This window comes from Podarcis tiliguerta (genome assembly GCF_965153285.1).
Source record: "Podarcis tiliguerta genome assembly, chromosome: 12".
NCBI lineage: Eukaryota > Metazoa > Chordata > Lepidosauria > Squamata > Lacertidae > Podarcis > Podarcis tiliguerta.
In genome coordinates this window covers 47148417-47166240 of record NC_139545.1, presented here as the reverse complement: position 1 = coordinate 47166240, position 17824 = coordinate 47148417, and positions in this window count along the sequence as shown.

The following is a 17824-nucleotide window of genomic DNA, read 5'->3' as shown; positions in this document are numbered from 1 at the left end:
TACTGACAAGGTAAGATTCGGTACTTAGAAGTCTTGTTGAAGGAAAGGTCTTGTTAAAGAAGAAAGTATTCAGCAGGCACCAAAAATAAAAGATGGAATTAAATACAGAACTGCAGTATGACTTCAGTTTTATATTTCCTATTGTGGGAGAGAGAGAAGGGTTGTTTTGGGTTGTAACTGTCATCCCTGACCATCAACCATGCTGCCTGGGACCCGTGGGACTTGTTCTCCAACAACATATGGAGAACATCAGGTTGGCTCTCCCTAGGGATAAGAATTCCCTGTGGCCAAGGGAAATGTGGCTTCAAATTCCTGTATGTTTGTAAAGCTTGCTATGTGTCCCTGGACCCATCAGTCTATTCTATCTCAGAGACTTATTGTAAGAATAATGAGGAACTAACTACTTCCAGCGTTGAGTCCATACGCACTACACATTTAAAGCAGTATCATACCATCCTAAATAGCTATGGCTTCTCCCAAATAATCCTGGGAACTGTATTTTGTCAAGGGTGCCAAAAGTTTTCAGTACACCCTTATTCCCATCTCAGAGCTCCTCAGAGTGGTTTAACAGCCAATCTCTCTTCCCAGGGTATTTATTGTGGGACAGCCAGCCTCACATAACCAACATGCTTAAGTCTAATTAATGCATGAAGGGGTTAAAACCATAAAGTAAGCAGTCCTGCCAGGCTTAGCTCACCTTGGGAGGGACTAGGTAGTCAAGCCTTTATTCACTCTCCCATCTAAAAGAGAAGCTCAAGGTGTGAGGAGAACTTCACTGGCTGCTGCAACTCAAGACTGCATGGCTCTTACAAGACACTCTTCAGTTCCTATACCAGGGGTCGGCAACCTACAGCCCGGGGGCCAGATACGGCCCCCCCAGGCTCATAAATCCGGCCCGCGAACCCTGCCACCCACTTGGTCAGTCCCCGCACACTGCAAACGCCTCGCCGCGTGGTGACTGACTTCCATGACGCTGACACAGCTTCTGTGTGGGCAGCAACACTGGCACAGCTTTGGATTGGCTGCAGGAAGTTTCTGCAGCCAATCTGAAGCGCGGACGCCTCTGGGCAGGTGCCACTGCTAGCATGGCTTCAGATTGGCTGCAGGAAGTTCCTGCCACCAATCCGAAGCCTCGCTGCCTGCGCGCTGAGGTAAACCCAGCGCGGCCATGGACAGGGAGGCCGGCGGGCGGGTGGCAGGTCTGGGCCGTGCCATGGGCATCGTGATGGGCACGTCGTGGGGCTTCAGCTGGAGCTTGGCACGCCTGCTGGCCCTGCGGCTGGCACCCAGCTCAGAGCTGCTGCTGGTGGCCCGCTCAGCGGCCGCGCTGGACCAGCTGGAGGGTGAGCTACACTCCACCTGCCCAGTGTGGGGCCAGCAGGCACGGCCTGCCCACCGACCTGGCCTCCGACGACAGGCCGCAGCAGTACACACCGCCTGGGAGCTCCGTGGAGACTGGCTGATGGAGCAGCTGCTGCTTGCCAACAATGCCAGTGAGTGGGCAGCACCAAGACACATGTGCAGAGTGCATTCCTCCTCCAGGTCCTGAGACAGCTATGGGACCAGCTTGCAGGGTATTTATATTTTTCAAAATATAATCCAGCCCCCCACAAGGTCTGAGGGACAGTGGACCAGCCCTCTGATGAAAAAGTTTGCTGACCCCTGTCCTTTACCAATAATTTAGGAACTTTCACCACTGTAACTAAGGCCCAGTGATGGCCAAACTTGGCCCTCCAGCTGTTTTAGGACTTCAACTCCCATCATCCCTAGCTAACAGGACCAGTGCTCAGGGATGATGGGAATTGTTCTCCCAAAACAGCTGGAGGGCCAAGTTTGGCCATCACTGAACTAAGCCAAGTTTTACTGCCTCAGCAACTTTTTCTGAATCCTGCATGGGAAGGCACATGAATCTGACCATTGGAGAGTTTGTAAGTAAACCATTTTTAACTTACCCAAAGTGTGGTCTTTTTTCTATGCTAGGGGAAGGGGATAACTTTGGAAGGAATTCACAAGGGCATATTTTAAAGGTCTATCATCCTATATTCCCTTGCTTTACTTTGTTACATATTCTATATCTATCTATCTATCTGTCTATTAGGTTTATATACCGCCCTTCATCATAAAATCTCAGGGTGGTTCCCAGAATAAAATATTTTGTGATTTTAAATCTGCTGGGGTTTCCTCACCAAAGAGTACTTGCCCCAAACTGGATCTTGGCATCCAGGAATTATCCTTCCTATACTTTATTTTTTACTTGCACCAACACTTATTATTGTCTTTGACCGTGGAGGCAGATCATAGCTATTGTGGCTAGTAGCCATTGGTAGCATTATCTTCCACGAAATAAAAGGTTCCAAATGTTTGCTTTCTGATGTTGTGCCACCATGCATTTATTTGCCTTGATACCTTAGACACAAGTGAATGGAGACTCAGGCTGAAGCACAACAGTTGTCCTCCTCTGTGAAACCAACCTTTCGGGAAGCAAGGGCCATATTTTATGCTACCCATTTTAATTCAAATAATAAGTGTCCAGGATGTAAGCATAATGTTTGATTAAAGACATAGTGCAGCTGTCAGTTGTACATTCCACACAGAGCTATTGTCGTGGATTGTAGCTTTTTTTTTAAAGTCGGGGCAATGAGATGTTAAACCCACTATTCTGGTTTTTGGATCAGCGTTAACAGGAGAACACAAAGAAGTCTGTTTTGTAGCTTGAGAGAAAGTGTTACGTGGATAAATCACACACAATCCCCTTTGGCAGAGCTTTAACGCTGCAGCACCTGAAAAGAGCTGAGTTTCTGCAGAACTCTTTAGCATTATATTTTTTTCCATTGTGCTGCATGAAGGGGGAGGATGAGTTTGATATCAGCACTTCTCCACAAATGTGCAAGTGCGTCGGCGTGACAGCCAGGCTTTGCCTTGGCAACTTAATATTGTCCTCGAAACATCTGGAATCGTTTGATTTGCATTGTTCAAGAGAACTTGATCTCTTAAACTGTCAGAGGCTGGGGGTCCAAACAGTGCCAATCAAATGCATAGTGTCAGGGAAGATGCATGTGTTAAGTTTAACGCTAACATTCCCTATACCTCAATCCCACACTGGATTCCAGAATGTATATAGTTCTTTCCGCAAAAGCCCTCATTCGTGACATGGTATCTGAATGGACTTTGCCACAACTCTGCAACTGCTTTCTGTATAGAAATAAAGCTGAGGGCTGAAAGCATTTATTCTTTTTACAAAATGCCAAAAGTGCTTAGTAACGGAAGGCTACAATTAGATAACTCGCTAATAGGTACATTAAAAAACCGGGATGCACACAGCAGAAATGATGGCCTCTGGCTTAGATGGGGGAACCCCTGGCCTTCCCAGCATTGTTGGACTATAATTCCCATCATCCCTGGTCATTGACCAACGCTGGTGAGAGTTGAGAGTCCAACAAGTTCTGGAGGGGCACAGATCCCACACCACCAGACTTGGTTCATCTTTGATCTGATCCTGCAAAGTTCTTCCATATGTTCTTAAGTCCAAAATAGCAGAGGTCACTAGAGCCCAGCATGAATAATGGCTGCACTGTTGACTTCAGACCACAAGCTGGACCCTTACCACTGCGTGGCATATTTTTTCTAAGAGGCCTTTAACAGTCTCCCAGTTTGTATGGTTTGTGATCAAGCATTTGCCCTGAGCCCACAGAGAACAAAGGTGTTGGTGTTTTGTTTTTGATTTTAATATAGTATTGTTGATTTACAGGGTCCCAAAGAGGGTGTGGCCTGGTTTCTAAAAGGTGGCTTTGAAATGGTGTTCCTATTATTGCACTTGACTGCATTTTCGTTTTTGTTTTTGTGGTGTAAAACAAACCAAGCAACATCTGGCAAGTGGGGAGGCCGTGGTCTAAAATCACATTATTATTGTTCAGTGTTGTGACATCAGATAGGTTTGTGAATATTTCAAATACAGATGCAACCACCCTTTTTGCCCCAATAGATGGGGCTTACAATTTGTAGGGGACTCTTTTACCAGCTGTCACTTCTCACAATTTCAGATCTCCTAAACCTAAAGGCCCTTCTTTCCCATAAAGCTTAATTTACCTCTCACCCCAGAGGCATATGAATCACACCTGCTTCTATAAAAACAGTTACTCTGCCACCAAAACCTGCTAGAATCTGCATTCTCACTTAAGTGAAACAGCAAGTATGCCACAGTAGCCTCCCACAAGCATCGATCTGGGTGCTTACCCAAGACTTGCCAACTTTTCAGTAAGCTTCTGCTACAATGCCTTAAATGCCATTTTCATTTACAGAAACTAGCAGGTGATGTTTGTTTCTATTAAGTGAACAGCTTTGCCCGCTAATTCCTGCAGATAAAGTGCTGTGTTAAAAAAGGAGCATGCAGTTAGCCCAGGTACAGCAGACCTTTGGCCCTCCAGTTGTTGTTGGACTACAACCAGTGGCGTAGCGTGGGGGGTGCAGGGGGTGCCGGCCGCACCGGGCGCAACATCTGGGGGTTAGGGTTAGGGGGCGCAAATCCACGGGTTAGGGGGCACAAATTACTTGCCTTGCCCCGGGTGCTGACAACCCACGCTACGCCACTGACTACAACTCCCATCATCCCTGACCATTGGCCATGCTGACTGGGACTGATGGGAGTTGGAGTGCAGCAATGTCTGGAGGGCCGAAGGTTCCCTGCCTTTGCCCTAGCCTGTCCACAGAAAATATCTGCACTGTGAATAGCTCATGTTTTGAGTCATACTGAAAAAACGTAAATAAAATATAAATTTTATTTACTCTAGCTGGCTCTACTCTACTCTGGCTGCTCTAGCTGATAACCAAACTGACTTACTTTATCAGCAAAATAGATGGTTAGAAGGACTGATGTACCATAATGACCACAGCTCCAGCCCAGCATCAAAACTTGGTTATACTTTGGGTCTGTGATAGTCAGTGACAGGTTGTGGACAGGGTGGACCTGCAAGTAATGTAATTTCCTTTGGTTTGGGAAGGAAAGCTTGTTCTCAAGTTCAAATGCTGTCTGATCTCCATATTGGAAGACATGGAAAGATTTTGCTGTATGCACAAAAGAAGTTCATAGAAACCTGGTTGCTTGTCCCTTGGTCTTCAGTCATCACTAGCAATGAATGGGTATTTGTTTGTTGGCATCCTTCTGTCTTGAGAGACAATGGATTGCACTTCCAGGGATGAAGTCATACCATTGGAGAATCACAGCGCCTGCTGTGGCTGCAGAGACCAGTAACTCATAACTGCTGCCTCCTGTGGTGTTTTTGTGGTGTTAGCAGCACCAAAGCAACCTCTATGGGGTGCAAGCCTGGGCAGTGTGTCTGGAGGTCCTGGGCTGCCCAGATGACAAGACCTTGACCTCAACCTTGCTGATGTAGTCCAAAGGAAAGCAGAGTAATGCATTTGGCACCAGCTAGGCTGCAGAAGTTGCCAGAAGGAGGCGTACAAGGCACCACCTTAGGGACTCTACTCCGGATTGGTGTAGTGTTTACTCCTTAGTTTTTTCTTCTCCCAAAGATGTCCTGCAATGCAGCGGTTATGGGTTTTTCCTCAGAGTTTACTCCTGAAGCCTTCCTGGTAATCACAAATATGGGAAGTGTTATTGCACTCAAGTTCTGCTTCACATTTCCTAGAGACAGCTAACTGGCCACTGAGAGAGAGAGCATGCTGGATCCAGTGGCCTGATTTAGCAGGACTTTTATTAAGTTCTCAGCAGACTGGTTAATACTGCTAGACGTGGCTACTTCACCCATTGGTGAGTACACTAGCTGCGTCTTCCAGAGGCCAAAACACAAGAAGAGAAGTGCTTGAATACACATGTCCATCTTGTTAAGAAGGCAGGGCCAACCTAAGAAGCCAACTGAGCAGGCAAATAAATCGGACTTCAACACTAGTGATGATGAGGACAGCATCTACCACTCAACCTGAGGGTAGCAGATTAACTTAGGAGCCACTCCTTGTGACCACAAGTGTGAAAAGTGCTAAGCTAGATGGATCAATGGTCTGATGGTATAGGGCAGCCAGGTGGCTGCTGCCCACATAAACACACAAACACACAGCATGGACCTCCTAGCAGAGCCAGCTGTGTTGGGCATATTCTGGCAGAACGTGTGGCTTTGGATAACTGGCTGCTGACTGGCTGCCACCATTTCCCATATAGCAGCCAAAGGTAACTGTAACTGCATTCGAATTCTTCTTGACCTCCTTGACCAGGAAAGGTCTTGTATCCTGTTACTAATCATTTGAAAAAGTAGCCCACACCACCCATCCAAAGGCCAGCGGGAGTCTAGGGTGAAACTCCATCCATTTTATTGTCTCATGATATAGCCCTGAAGGAATTCATATATCCTGGTAAAAAGAGAAACCAGATGTTCTGCAACTTGGCATCAGCTAACAAGTAAATATGGGATCTGGGGGCTTAGGCCACAATCCTGACCCTGCTTACCTGGGAGTGAGCTGCATTGAATTCTATTGGATTTGCTTCTGAGTAGACATGGTTAAAATTTAAGAAGAGCCCTGCTGGATCAGACTAAAGAGCCATCTAGTCCAGCATTTCCCAAACTTGGGTCTCCAGCTGTTTTTGGACTATAACTTCCATCATGTCTTGCTAGCAGGACCTGTGGTCAGGGATGCTGGGAACTGTAGTAAAAAAAAACAGCTGGTGACCCAAGTTTGGAAAACACTGATCTAGTCAAAGATCCTTATCTCATATTGGCCAAACAGATACCTCTGAGAAGCCCACAAGCAGGACCAGAGAACCACAGCATCACTCTCCCCAGTTGTGATTCCCAGCAACTGGCATACTGCCTCCAACAGTGGAGAGAGCACATAGCCATCCTGGCTAGTAACCATTGACACAGCCATGAGTTTGTCTTTGTTGTTTAGTCGTTTAGTCATGTCTGATTCTTCATGACCCCAGGGACCAGAGCACGCCAGGCACTCCTGTCTTCCACTGCCTCCCGCAGTTTGGTCAAACTCATGCTGGTAGCTTCAAGAACACTATCCAACCATCTCATCCTCTGTTGTCCCCTTCTCCTTGTGCCCTCCATCTTTCCCAACATCAGGGTCTTTTCCAGGGAGTCTTCTCTTCTCATGAGGTGGCCAAAATACTGGCGCCTCAGCTTCAGGATCTGTCCTTCCAGTGAGCACTCAGGGCTGATTTCCTTAAGAATGGATAGGTTTGATCTTCTTGCAGTCCATGGGACTCCCAGGAGTCTCCTCCAGCACCAGAATTCGAAAGCATCAATTCTTCAGCGATCAGCCTTCTAATCCTCTTCAAAAGCATCCTGGTTGGGAGCCATCACTGCTCCTTGTGGGAGCAAATCCCACAGTTAGGACTGCGGTGTTAGGCAGTAGGTGCCAGACAAATGGAGCAGACCTACAGCACGAAACAGGATGGAGCTGGCTCTGTGATGATCCCTTCATTTATGAAGACTGTTTGTTCACAGGGCTTCCAAGACAGCTGGGTCTAGCGCTTATGTGTTAGGGTTTTCTCATCAGTGAACAGTTTTCCTTAGAACACATGGATCCTATTTGGGCTTATTTGTTATAGCCCTTAATCTTTATGAGACTGTTCATTAATGACATCCATGTGGTGGTGTTAAGGGCCACACTACATCCTTGTTCCTACTCACTGCCTCTCCAGCAGAGTGCCAAAAAACTTTTTTTTAAGGCTTTGTTATCTATTGACTCTTTGGATCATGAACATTAAAAACGAAAGTGCAAAGTTACAGGCACGGACTTATGTATGCGTGTTAACGTTACAAGACCAAAGAAGAGATAGAAATGTTGTTGTTCAGCATTTTTATTTAACACTCATAAATCAGCCACAAACTTTTTATAGCCGTGTGTAGCCCGTAAACTGGCTGCTCTAGAGCAGCTCTAAGTGCATGCAGGCTTTTGAGTTGCACAGGTCACTTTGTCATGCCAAATTATAAAGGGGGGAATTTGAAGCTTCTGATCTTAGGCTACAGTTCTCTAACCAATGGGCTTCAATCCCAAGCCTTTAAGGGTTATCAGTATTCTGTGGTGCCTAAAGAGGAAGCCTGTGCAACAGGAAAGCTCACACACTCTCACACCAAGAAAAGGTAAATAAAGGGGCTTTGCTTTCTTCCTGGGCATGCAAGCTCCCCTGTGACCTCTCTGAGCCAGGATCTTTCCCTCATCCAGCTGTTTCCTTGCTGTCTCCAGAAGGGCCTAGCTTGAACCAGTGTTGACTCTGCCCCTTGGCCCCAAGAAGGTAGCCAGCAGGACTCAGCTGGGGGCTATAGCAAGATAAGGACCTTTGTTCCCCTCCAGCTGAGTAAACCCAAATAAGTTGCAAGGGCAGTGCTAAATCTCATATAAACCAGGCCTGTGTTTCAGTTGGGTGGCCACTACTGAACAATCCCAGTCTGAGAGGTTCCCTCCACCCCCCCCCCCCCCCGCTTCTTGTTTGACTTCAAGGCAAGCCGAGGCTACTGAGGGGTTAAATGAACCTTAAGCAAATACGAAAGGGAAATGAATAGATGCAGGTGGTAGAGCGCCCCCTCCCCAGGTGGAGGTGTGCCTCATGCATTAACTTTTGATTAGAGCAGGGGATGCACATGACAAGAGTTTCAAACTACACTGCAGACTAAAGGACTGCTTGGTTAAGCCGCCCACCTTGCAGTACTGTCTGCTATGCTTTGCTCAGCTTTTGGCAGGACCCTATTCCCCTCCCAGAGCTACAATTCCCAGAGTTCCTTGTGAAGAGGGATTGGCTGTTAAGCCACTCTGGGAACTGTAGTTCTACGTGGGGGCATAGAGGTCTCCTAACACCTCTAAGCACCCTTAACAAGATGTCAGGGAAATAAATAACTCTCTGAGATTTAGAAGACAATTGAAGATATAAAGGTAAAGAGACCCCTGACCATTAGGTCCAGTCGCAGACGACTCTGGGGTTGCGGCGCTCATCTCGCTTTATTGGCCGAGGGAGCCGGCATACAGCTTCCAGGTCATGTGGCCAGCATGACTGAGCCGCTTCTGGCGAACCAGAGCAGCGCTGGAAACGCCTTTTACCTTCCCACCGGAGCGGTACCTATTTATCTACTTGCACTGCGTGCTTTCGAACTGCTAGGTTGGCAGGAGCAGGGACCGAGCAACAGGATCTCACCCCATCATGGGGATTCAAACCTCCAACCTTCTGATCAGCAAGCCTAAGAGGCTCAGTGGTTTAAACCACAGCACCACCTGCGTCCCTAATTGAAGGTATAGGGAAGTTTTTAATGTTTCCTGTTGTATTGTGTTGCATTTGTTGGGAGCTACCCAGAGTGGCTGGGGTAGCCCAGGACTCAGCTACTTTAGTAAAACAACAACAACAATGTTTGGAATGCATTATAAACATGCAACACCAGATGGTGCAAGAGAGCAAAAAAAATTCTATGAGATTTTTACATAGCGCTTTTTTCATAATGATTTAATTTCTGACTTATTTATAGTGGGTTTTTTTTCCCTATGTATAGATCCACCCCAGTCAGATGGGTGGCATCTGAATAAATTAGCATTAGCATTAGCATATTACAAACTGCAGCTCCCAGAATTCTTTGGCTGCAGATATGACTATTTAAAGTGGTATCATACTGCTCCAATTGTATAATGCAGCTGTATGGAACCTGCAGCCCTAAAGATACCACTGAACTTCACCAACCCCCCACCACGCCCAACCTGGCTGGGGTAGAGGGGAGTTGGACTCCACCAACATCCAGAGGGCCACAGATTCCCTATCCCTGGCCTCAATATCAAATGCTGGTGGCAGCGAGGAGTCTGTGGATATTCAGGAGAGTAGAACTTCTTGGTGTTTGACACACACAATCAAACTCACAGCAGCAGCTGCAGCCTGCGTACCTTATGCAAAGGCCTCTCATCATCTACAAGCAAGTACCCTCCAACGTACATTTGTTAATAGGATTCCTTGTAATCACTAACTTGTAATCACTTTAATTTCTGGGCCAGAAGTGAAAAGTATGTTCCATGGCTTCCTTCCAGGGATGGAAATCTTATCTAAAAAGCTACACATTCCGTTTTCTAGCAGCACAGCCCCCTTGGTGACCTTTTCTCTCCCCCCCCCCCTCTCTCCTGCATAGTTTGCACACCCACAAACCAAATAAACCTCCTTTTTACATCTTTATCAACCAGGTTCAACTTTTTTTCGTTTGAGGGACGGGGGTAGTATTTGTTTACTTCCCACTTTCTGGAAACACCTGGAGAGCCATGCAATGATTTATGAAGTGAAAGTGTTAAATGAGGCCGCCAGCTGCTAAGACTGACAGCGCTTTATACGATTTTATGAGGTGCCCTATTATGGAAAATGAACTTTAATCCGCCCATAAAAAGTGGGATCTGAAAACCATATTTACACTAGTAATCTGGCATGCTGAAAGCATTCTTGGGACACGCAGGGAAGGCTTTAAAGGGATAAAGGTTATACAAAAGGCACAATACACTGGTAGGCTTTTGCCATTGCAGCCTGTGGCCTGCTGCTACAAGTCTTATTTACAGTCCTGAATCACACGTGAATACACACACCTCTTGAGACACACAGGAGAATTGCATCATAAGAAGACAGCTTGCTGGAACCTTATTTACATTTTAAAACTACATTGGTGTAGCACTTTTTTTTTTGTATTGCGACCCTCAAATCCCTCCCTTATTCCAAGGGGTCCCATCTGACCAGAACAATCCAGGGACAAACACACACACAGATTATATTCTGTTGACTTTGATGCAAGGTTCAAGGTTGACAACTTTCCCCATTGTTCCTTTGCCTGATGTTACAGATGTTAAAACTCCTGGCACTTTTCCCACCCCCTTTTGTTCTATGCCATTAAAAAGTTCATTTGGATCAATAATAATAATAATAATAATAATAATAATAATAATAATAATAATTTTATTATTTATATCCTGCCCATCTGGCTGGGTTTCCCCAGCCACTCTGGGCAGCTTGCAACTCATATTCAGACATAGTAAGATATCAAACATTTAAAACATTTTTTTCATTTTTTAAAATGCATCTAAATGCTGTTAAAGGCACAGGAGCAGAGTCTTTTAAAAAGTTGGCAACTAAAAGTTTCAGAGATTATTAATACCAAACAGAGTGGATATTATACAGGCTTGTAACATATGCAATGGCTAAGGACAGAAAATCAGTCTGTAGAGACTTTCTCTCTACATTTGTATTTGTAAGGTGTTGTTTGTATGGTTAGCAAGCAAAAAAAGAACCTTATTTCTGAGAGGGACGTACTGACACCTCACTGCTTGTGACCATCTGTGTTTATTCACCAGATCTCCTCCTTATTCCACATTCATGATGATTTGTGCTCATTATGCTATCAGGGCAGTCACATACAAGCCCATTTTCAACACTGTTTTTGCCTGCAAAAGCTTCATTTCCCGTGAGAGCACATCCTATAACTTCCTGCTGAGATCCTGTAACTTTTTGTGCCACAAATGCTCTATTTCCCCCCCTATTTCTATAGCAATAATGTGGCTGCATTAGGAAAGCACAGAACAAACTAAATTCAGACACATCCACCTCAGTGCACTATTAAGGTAAAGTAAAGGTACCCCTGCCCGTACGGGCCAGTCTTGACAGACTCTAGGGTTGTGCGCCCATCTCACTCAAAGAGGCCGAGGGCCAGTGCTGTCCGAAGACACTTCCGGGTCACGTGGCCAGCGTGACATCGCTGCTCTGGCGAGCCAGAGCCACACACGGAAACGCCGTTTACCTTCCCGCTAGTAAGCGGTCCCTATTTATCTACTTGCACCCGAGAGTGCTTTCGAACTGCTAGGTTGGCAGGCGCTGGGACCGAACAGCGGGAGCGCACCCCGCCACGGGGATTCGAACCGCCGACCTTACGATCGGCAAGCCCTAGGCGCTGAGGCTTTAACCCACAGCGCCACCCACGTCCCTATTACTATGTGCACTATTACTATGTCAAAAACACATTGCAGAATATATCTGCAATAAAACACCAGTCTGGAGGGTCCCTCAGCAGTAAAGCCAGTATGCTGTAGTGGCTAGAGTGTTGGACTAAGACCTGGAAGACCAGGGTTCGAATCCCCACTCAGCCACGGAGCTCACTGGGTGCTCTCAGTCTAACCTACTTTACAGGGTGGTTGTTGTTGTAGAGATTAAATGACGAGGAGGAGAATCATGTATTGAGTTCTCTTGAGTTCTCTTGGTGTGCGTGCAATAAATAAATAAATTGAATTCAATCACGTCCTTGCAGACTGCCTCTCTGTGTGTGTTTACTCAGGGGGGAGCCCCACTCATTTCAGTGGGGCTTACCCCTAAGTAAGTGTGCATCTTTCGCCTCTTTGGTTTACAACAACTCCGCAAGGGAGTCCACTTTTGTCCCTCTTTTACATCACTGCTGTTATCCATTTTTAAAAGGGATAATTGGACGGGGTTGTAGAAGACAAACAACAACCTGCGGGGTGGGAGAGTTCCCTCATTCACACACCTGGAGTCAATCCGGAGTCACTCCGCTACGTTCAGGGAGGCGGGAACCTCTTTCCGTCGCCTCTTCGGTGGCAGTCGTTTGAACCCAGAAGCGCCTCGTGAAGGATGGCGGGAGACCGAGGCCAGATCGCCGACCGGCAGTAATTCACGGCACGGGCGATGAATGGCGAGCGGGGGCCCAGAGTTAGCATCGATGAGCCGGTGATGATATTTGAATCTGCTATAATTGATTTGGGGAAGCGCCTCGCTGACAAGGAGGAATTGATCATTCAATTTATTAGCCAGATAAATCCCAACGCTGCTAAGGGGCTGGAGCGGGGATGCTTTTGCTGAGTAAGACGTATGATTTAAATATATATATAGAAAATTCAAAAGGGGGCGGGGGAGCCAGCAACCCTGTGCTTGGGAAGCCTGAGGCCGATCCATCAAGAACTTGAGCCGGAATGCCAGGGAAGATTGTTTGGGTTTTGCACAAATCCGAGTTCTTTGTCCAGCAGTTGGCAACGTTGCGCCTTCGAGATGTTTGGGACTACAACTCCCGTCAGCGCCAGCCGACAGATGAGAGTTGTGGCAGCGTTTGGAGGGCGCCACGTTGCCAACGGCTGCCGCTGACCAAGGTGCTGAAGACGCTCGCTCCTTTTGAGATCCACTGCATGCATGTTTGATCGCAAGCAAATTCCTATTGATTTCTATGGCGCTACGAAGGGAGTTTTAGGATCGGAGATTGACCCAAGAGGAGAAAGAAGATGCTTTTAATTAGCCTGAAGTCGTTTACTCCAGAGGCGTTCTACTAACTTCAGCCGTACAGTGGTACCTCGGGTTACATCCGCTTCAGGTTACAGACTCCGCTGACCCAGAAATAGTACCTCGGGTTAAGGACTTTGCTTCAGGATGAGAACAGAAATCGTGCTCCGGCAGCACAGCGGCAGCAGGAGGCCCCATTAGCTAAAGTGGTGCTTCAGGTTAAGAACAGTTTCAGGTTAAGAACGGACCTCTGGAACGAATTAAGTACTTAACCCGAGGTACCACTGTACTTTTCTAGCGGGTTGGGAAGAGTTGGGTTGTTTATTCAGATCAGAGTGCATATTAACTCAGAACAAAGGTTCCACTCTTAACCCCACTTAATGGAAAGCAAGTGCTCTTGAATTCAATAGGACTTACTTCTGAGTAGACATTGTTAGGATTGCACTGGGGCTTCCTCCTTCGAGTGCTTAGGATTGCAAGCTTAATATTACAGTGCAGGGCACCTGGTGCTTCAGAAAGTAAAAGGCAAGTATTTCTATCCCCTTTTCCAGGTTTTCCATTTTTCATTTCCAACTGATGCACAGCAGTCCTCAGCTATGGACTTCTAACCTCACTGAGTTGCTTGGGGGGCTGACCCCTGAGGTGTTGGTGTTGTGAAAAAGTTTGTTGTACTTCTGTAAACCTGAGGATTCCCCCTGCCCATCCCCTGACATTATTCTCTTATTTCTCAATGGCCTCGTTGATTTTGCTTCAAAGCTATTGACGTTTACCACCTAACCCCGCTATTAAAGGGAATGATTTTTAATTATTTACCCAAACGTACCTCTTAAAGAAGGAAAGCAATGACAAACCTAGGCAGCATTTTAAAAAGTAGAGACATCACCTTGTCAACAAAGGTCCGTATAGTTAAAGCTATGGTTTTCCCAGTAGTGATGTATGGAAGTGAGAGCTGGACCATAAAGAAGGCTGATCGCCGAAGAATGGATGCTTTTGCATTATGGTGCTGGAGGAAACTCTTGAGAGTCCCATGGACTGCAAGAAGATCAAACGCATCCATTCTGACGGAAATCAGCCCTGAGTGCTCACTGGAAGGACAGATCGTGAAGCTGAGGCTCCAATACTTTGGCCACCTCATGAGAAGAGAAGACTCACTGGAAAAGACCCTGATGTTGGGAAAGATGGAGGGCACAAGGAGAAGGGGACGACAGAGGACGAGATGGTTAGACAGTGTTCTCGAAGCTACAAACATGAATCTGACCAAACTGCGGGTGGCAGTGGAAGACAGAAGTGCCTGGCGTGCTCTGGTCCAGGGGGTCACGAAGAGTCGGACACGACCGAACGACTAAACAACAACACCTCTTAAAGAATATGAAATATGTTCTGCATACAACTTGTTGCATACAACTAGTACTGCTTGACATTCTGTGTGTGTGTGTGTGAGAGAGAGAGAGAGAGAGAGAGAGAGAGAGAGAGCATGGTGCTGATAACACCAAGGTTACAGGCTCAATCCCCATATGGGACAGCTGCATATTCCTGCATTTTGGGGGGTTGGACTAGATGATCCTCAGGGTCCCTTCCAACTCTGCAATTCTATGTTTCTATTATTCTATATCCAGCATTACACAGTGCAGCAAGATCCTGAATCTACTTCAATATTTCTTTTTCCATTTGGTAAAACAGATAGAAAATGCAAGTTTAGAATGCAGCAGATAGAGCTGGGAAGTGTTTTTATTATTATTATCTGGGCTCAGAAAAAAAATCTGAATGGGGAAGGACAGTCAAGTGTGCTGAAAGCAGTGCAGCATCAGCATCTGGGCATATATTTGATCTTCGCCTGCAGTTCCTGATCCAGCTAGCGAGATGCGCAGAGATCAGTTTTCTCTGCTCCCTTGGCCTCTGGCGTGGGGTGGAATGGCAAGTTTCCTGCTAGTTCAAAATATCCACCCATTAGTTTTACACTCTGTTTTCTCTCCAGGCTGTACAGTGAGCAACACAGTTCAGTGCACAGGAAATATACGCAGTCTGTTGTAATCAGTTGCAGTTAACTTAAAGGCCTGCATACAGCCCTCTAACACTGAAATACTATAAAAACATAGATTTTATGTACAGTGGTACCTCGGGTTACATACGCTTCAGGTTACATATGCTTCAGGTTACACACTCCGCTAACCTAGAAATAGTGCTTCAAGTTAAGAACTTTGCTTCAGGATGAGAACAGAAATCGGGCTCCGGCGGCGCAGCGGCAGCAGGAGGCCCCATTAGCTAAAGTGGTGCTTCAGGTTAAGAACAGTTTCAGGTTAAGTATGGACCTCCGGAACGAATTAAGTACTTAACCCGAGGTACCACTGTATCTCAGAAGTTTGGAGTTCCATTTTCGGTGCACTATCAGTATATGTACGCATTTAATTTGAGGCATTTATGCAATGTTTGATCAGTATTGATCAATGCCCCCATTTTAAAATGCAGTATGAAAGAAAGCAGCATTAAAATCAATGGACCTGATCCAGCTAAAAATCAAACACAAAGGGACTTTTAGTCTGATCCAGCTAGAGTTAAGAATTGTGTGCTTATAATGGGGGAAAGTCCTTACTTAAGGTTATCAGCCTTCTGTGATATGAAGCCGTTTAGCAACCCTCAACCTATGCACTAGGAATGTCATCGCTGGTTGACTTTATACCTGACCTACAGTTCTTAAGGCACAGGTGCATGCACAAAAAACCTGGAAATCCTAATTCTATCCGCTTCATTTTAATTGAGTTGTGAATTGGTTTTGTTCAGCATAAAGCCTAGGAAAAATTTACACACAGAGCCTTAAAGCCAGCTCTTTGGTTCAAGGAATCCATGCAGATCTCAAGTACAAAACCGTTTTATTTTACATAACCTTTGGGACATTGGGAGAAGCCGATTAATAACTTAGCATGCATAAGTAGAGGTATTTCTTTTTAACTCTTTTTATAAATACAATGTACAAAAATAAAGACAATACAGTCCTCCCAAGATTCCAAGCTTCGTGGTCGTAGGTTTCCCAGATTGCTTCTTATAAAGCATAAAAACTCTCAATACTGTCGAAGAGAAGAGGCAAAGTGGTCCAAAGAGCCACAATTCCAGTGTCAGCTTTCAACACGGTGGCACTGGCATAACAGAACAGGGAATCATTAATCAGGGCTGCAGAAAGAAGACGACTCTAGCTTTCGGTACTGCAGTAGTACCTTGGGTTACAGACGCTTCAGGTTTCAGACTCCACTAACCCAGAAATAGTACCTCGGGTTAAGGACTTTGCTTCAGGATGAGAACAGAAATTGTGCTCCGGCAGCGCAGCAGCAGCAGGAGCCCCCATTAGCTAAAGTGGTGCTTCAGGTTAAGAACAGTTTCAGGTTAAGAACAGACTTCCAGAACAGATTAAGAACAGACTTCCAGAACAAATTAAGAACAGACTTCCAGAACAAATTAAGTTCTTAACCCGACGTACCTGTACTGGGTTGGGGGGGGTTGGGGGGTGCCCATCAGCTGTGCCTTGTGAACTGAATTTTTTCACTGAGACACATTACCAGGTCTGGAGGTTGGCTCCAGGACAAAGAGCTGGCGACTTAACATTCCCAACCGACCACTTGAGGACAATGTGGTTTTACACTCCTGATCATTGAGCAATGCTGAGGAGGAGCTAAATGAGTGAACAGTGCAGGGCAAAAATGGGGAGGTCAAGCCACCGGCTGATTAAGCAGGAATGAACTGTCAACCCTATTTTCCTTAAAGGCCCAGAAGCTTCTAGCCAGTGTGGTGTAGTGGTTAAGAGCAGTGAACTCGTAATCTGGTGAACCGGGTTCGCGTCTCCGCTCCTCCACATGCAGCTGCTGGGTGACCTTGGGCCAGTCACACTTCTCTGCAGTCTCTCAGCCCCACTCACCTCACAGAGTGTTTGTTGTGGGGGAGGAAGGAGAATGTTAGCCCCTTTGAGACTCCTTAGGGTAGTGATAAAGCGAGATATAAAATCCAAACTCTTCTTCTTCTATACTATTTATACAACCATGCTGGGCCTTTGATTCTTTTTAAAAATATGTTTTCTTGCTGGCTGTTGGAATTATTTGTTTTAGAGTGGTCGCGGAAGGGAGGTTTTATTTATAATATATTGTAATGTTGTTGTGACTTTAAATACTGTTTGCAAGATAGTGGGGGAGCTGTCAAAGAGCAGCCCATACATTTATTAAAAATCAATTTAAACAATAACAATCGGATTAAGAGAACTCTCATGAGAGCCTGTGGTGTAGTGGTTAAGAGCGGTAGACTCGTAATCTGGTGAACCGGGTTCACGTCTCCACTCCTCCACATGCAGCTGCTGGGTGACCTTGGGCTAGTCACACTTCTCTGAAGTCTCTCAGCCTCACTCACCTCACAGAGTGTTTGTTGTGGGGGAGGAAGGGAAAGGAGAATGTTAGCCGCTTTGAGACTCCTTCGGGTAGTGATAAAGCAGGATATCAAATCCAAACTCTTCTTCTTCTTCATGTGCTAAGTGTCAAGGACTGGCTGGGTGAAGAGGAGTAGTGGAAGTCACCAGCCAAGGATCCCTCAAGGGAACCCTAACCCTCA